Below are 4,298 nucleotides of genomic sequence, written 5' to 3'. Positions count from 1 at the left end.
CAAGCTCTTTGAGGTATCTCCATATTGATTTCCATAGTGGTTGCACCAGTCTGCACTCCCACCAACAATGGAGAAGGGTTTCGTTCTCCCCACAACCCCGCCAACATTTGTTATTGTGTGATTTCTTGATAGCAGCCATTCTTTATGGGGTGAGGTGGAATCTCAGTGTTATTTTCATCTGCATCTCTCCAACGACCAGTGATGTGGAACATTTTTTCATGTATTTACTTGCTGCTTTTACTTCTTTGTCTGAGAAATGTCTGTTCATTTCGGATGCCCATTTTTGAATTGGGTCTTTATATTTGGGGGGGCTGATTGTTTTGAGTTCTTTATATAAGATCTCCACACCTCTTAAGGACAAGGCCTTTTGTGGCAGAGCAGGGCCCTTCTAGGGCTCAGTGGAAACTGGTCCATGTGCGACTAGATTCACACACAACCACTTGCAAGATTCCTGTGCCAGGGACCCATTGTGCTCTCTCCTCATAGAATGCAGCAGAAACTACCAGGAATGGGGTATCTTTTCTTTGGAAAGAAAGCATTGCTTTTTGTTTTTTGTTTTTTAAGTGTTGCATCCCGCCGTATCATGTACGCATATGATACGCTCGGCTGTTAGGAGATAGGCTTCACTGGGCAGTCCACACGAATCTGCTCAAGTCACAGAGGCTAGGTTTGAGGCCATGGGCCAAAGGTATGTATGAGATGAATACGCACAAGTGAGAGACTCTCGGACCCATGTGCCCAAAACCCTGGATTGCATGGTTAGAGATTAAAAGATAACCTTAAGGAATGAATGCTCTGGCCCTCATCCTCCCCATACTCTGATTTAGTACCTAGATTGTCCCTAAGGTCAGTCAGATAACAGATCCCCCTGACCTCACCCTGTCTTGTCCTTTCCCTTTCACCTAAATGAATTCATGCAAAGACACCTGTCCTTTTTCCTTTATCCTTGCTTCCTGGTTCTATCAAAAAGCCAACCAGGGGCTGGGGATTTAGTTCAGTGGTGCCACCACCTGCCTCGCGAGCACAAGTTCCAAGTTCAATCCTGGTACCAAAAACAAACAAACAAACAAACAAAGCCAACCAGGGCTGTCTTCATGAGATTCTCTCATGTTGAGCCTTCTCCATTAAGGGCAGTCCCTTCAGGCCTTCTTGAACTGGACACTGACTCCAAGTAATCTTTCATCCTTTGTGCCCTGCCAAGGTCGTAAACTGTGACACAAAGTAACCTCACAAGCACAGCCTTGGTGGGGTGCTATTATCCTTTCTGAAACACAAATGGGAAGCCAGTCTTGTACATGATCTGCAGCCTGATTCTCACTTCTCCATCCTGTGGGTCTTTGCAATAGGCAGTTTTCATATAAAGCTACTGCTGCTTAAATCGGTCCTCTTTCCAAAATCTGCTTTTCTTAAGTGAGAGATACATTGCTTGTATAATTACCCCATACTACATCATATCAGACGATTTTGTGGATGGCACTGTAACTGGGAAACTGACCTTCAGATTTCTGGAGAACTCTCCTCTTCCACTAACCCTGCTCAAACTACCTAGGCTTTTTGTCAACTCCACCCTTCTGCCCAAGAGGGAAACGCATTCCCACCTATGCGGCTGCAGAGTCCGGTGGCAGCTGCGCTCACGAACTCGGGCTGCTCCGCTTTCTGCCACGCTCCTGGCGAAAATCCCGGTCCCGGAGCCGATTCCCGAGCTGCTCACGGGCGGCCAGCAGCGTCCGTGTGGACACCGGGAGCTGGGGATCGGGATAGAAACCCGAAAACAGAGAGCCGGAGACAACCGCGCAGAACACGGTGAGGCACCAGATGAAACACAGAACCGCGAATTTAGGGCTCCAGCCACGGACCCCAAACCGAGACGGCGTCACCCTGGGGTGAGCGCACCGCCTCGGATCTCTCCGATTTTTTTCTTTCCTCACCCGCGGGCGGCGCCCAGGCGTTCCAGCGCAGGACTGAGTGGGCGCTGCGCCGAGTGCCTGTGCCCAACGGAGGCTGGGCCTGTCCAAACAAAAGTCACATTTTCACTTTTCAAACCCAGACACTCAAATCCTCAGTTGTACAGCGTCGTCCTAGGGGACATTGGGCGACAGAAGAGGTCAGAGGCCAAGACTCACTGAAAGAGTCAAGGAAAATTGTCTTTGCCCAACTCAAAGGAAAGATTCCACTGGATTCAGAGTCCAGAGTGCTCACCATTACACCATGGAACCCACAAAATAACGGGACACTTCAACATGGACCAGGAAAACTGTTTCACCACCCAGCGTGCACACTGGTTAACCCCAGGGATATCATTTAACTTCACAAAATGAGGTCAGATCCACTTGGGACCAGAGTGGGGGAGGGTGCTACAACCATTCAGTACAAACCTCACACTTCCCTGTCCAGAAACTTCGGCCAGCAACAGTGTCATGTCTCATTTCCTGCTCTTCACACTTAGCCCACAGCCCACAGAGGCCTCACGATTCTCAGGGCACAACTTTCTCAGGCCTGGCTTTCTCCAACACATAGCACCTACATTCTCCTTGCACCCTACCTGTACAGTGGAAAGATCCCCCAGCAGGTGGCGATCCCAGAAAAGGTCGTGGTTCAACTGGAAGGACAGGACCAAGGGCAAAGGCATGGGCACAAAAGGAGAGAAAAGACAGCTGCATTGGCCGGGAATACGAACCCGGGTCTCCCACGTGGGAGGCGAGAATTCTACCACTGAACCACCAATACCAACTAAGCCTTAAAAAGGGCCTTAGGCTGATGAATAAGATGAAAAGCACTGCTGCACTGGCCCAAAAACATTTTCCTATGCTTTTTGGCCAGACACAGAAAAAGAGGACATTTACAACACTACATACATAGCACATTTCACCCAACGCGACACCCATGTGGCTTCAAAGAAAACGATCCGCTTTGGAAAGGCCTCCCCGTCAAGGAGGCTGCGGACACCAGGGCACCCTGCCTTCCTCAGGAAACATCACACAAGGATGCAGTTTCTGCTCCCTCCACCTCTACCTAGACACAACCTGTGGATATGCCATCCCCCTCGCCCTGAGGCTCATAAGGGTATTCTCTCTCTCTCTCTCTCTCTTCTCTTGTTGGGGCCCCAGACCTTTCTGTCCCAGCCTTGAGACCAGACCAACACTAGACTTTGGCCGAATGGGTCTTCAGAATCTGGAGAACCTACCAGAGGCTGCACTGATGGCAATGTGCCTGCTTCCCATACAAGATTTAGGTGATAATGGTGATTCTCTCTTCCTGTACCTCTTCCACGTCGCTGCAAAAGGCCAGCAAAATGCTCCACGCACAGTATCTGATACAATTTATGAAGAACTGCACTCAAATGGAAGTAGTCCAATACCCAACTCACAGTGACTTCCTTCCAAAGAGACAGCACGGGTGTGGGGTAAAACCAGGAATTTCCCTGGAGACAAACATGGCAACCAGGCAGCTCATCAGGATCCTCCTCTTGCACGATGATAAATCATGTCGATAGCAGGTGTCTGTCATTCTCTGTGATGACAATGACACCCGCCACCCCACACCCAACCATCCCGTTCCAACAACGAGAACACAGTCAGACAACCCATAACTGTAGTCAAAGACAATGGTTGGCTGTGGAATAGCATTGCTTACACACGTGCGTGCGCACACACACAGTATTTATTTATATTTATATATTAGATGATATTACAAACAACAAGATGTTGAGTCTGGCGAATTGCAGTTATAGCCCGGTGGGGGCAAATCAGCGAGTTGGCCAGATCCTGTACATTAAAAGAGGACATGGAGCAGGAGCTCAGGGAGTGAGAGCCCGGGATCCAGTTCCCCCAGTGTGAACTCTCGCCTCGTCCCATTCCTCCTTCGTACTAAAACGTCCCACAAGGGTTGGCAACGTCTGTGCCGGGAAGGCGGGGACACCAAGCGGCAGTCCGAAGGTGGCACCTGACTTTGTGGGTGTCGCGTGAGGCCGAGACGCGGGAGCAGGAGTCACCTGGAAGTCTCCGGCCCGAGAGCCCGGCGGCGTTTCGGTTCTTCCTCCTGAGACTCCAGACCCTCCCGACATTGCGCAGCGAATCGTGGGCAGAGAGCGAGCGCACTGACCCGGAGACTGGGGCTGGGGTGGGGGGAGAAAAGGAGACAGCGGGGGCCGAGACTCCGGCGCGATTTGGCTTCCAAACGTGGTGGCCGCGGCCCCAGCGCAGAGCACTAACCACGCCACGGCCACGGCGAGCCGCGCAGGAGGCGCCCATCTCGGACGCCAGCCTGTTAGCGGACGGCGTGCGCGGTGGGAGAGGCTG

The 4,298-nt window shown here is 51.3% G+C and overlaps 1 non-coding gene across 1 annotated transcript; it reads right to left on the bottom strand.

Annotated features, from left to right (window-relative positions):
- Positions 1-2,655: 2,655 nt before the first annotated feature.
- Trnag-ccc lies at positions 2,656-2,727 on the bottom strand. The gene has a single exon. It is a non-coding gene; the product is annotated as a tRNA-Gly (tRNA).
- Positions 2,728-4,298: the final 1,571 nt, after the last annotated feature.

Source organism: Fukomys damarensis, unplaced genomic scaffold, assembly GCF_012274545.1.
Source record: "Fukomys damarensis isolate Sample0158 unplaced genomic scaffold, DMR_v1.0_HiC HiC_scaffold_33, whole genome shotgun sequence".
Lineage (NCBI taxonomy): Eukaryota > Metazoa > Chordata > Mammalia > Rodentia > Bathyergidae > Fukomys > Fukomys damarensis.
Note: the sequence above shows the minus strand (reverse complement) of the source record. Positions and strands in the feature narration are given on the sequence as shown.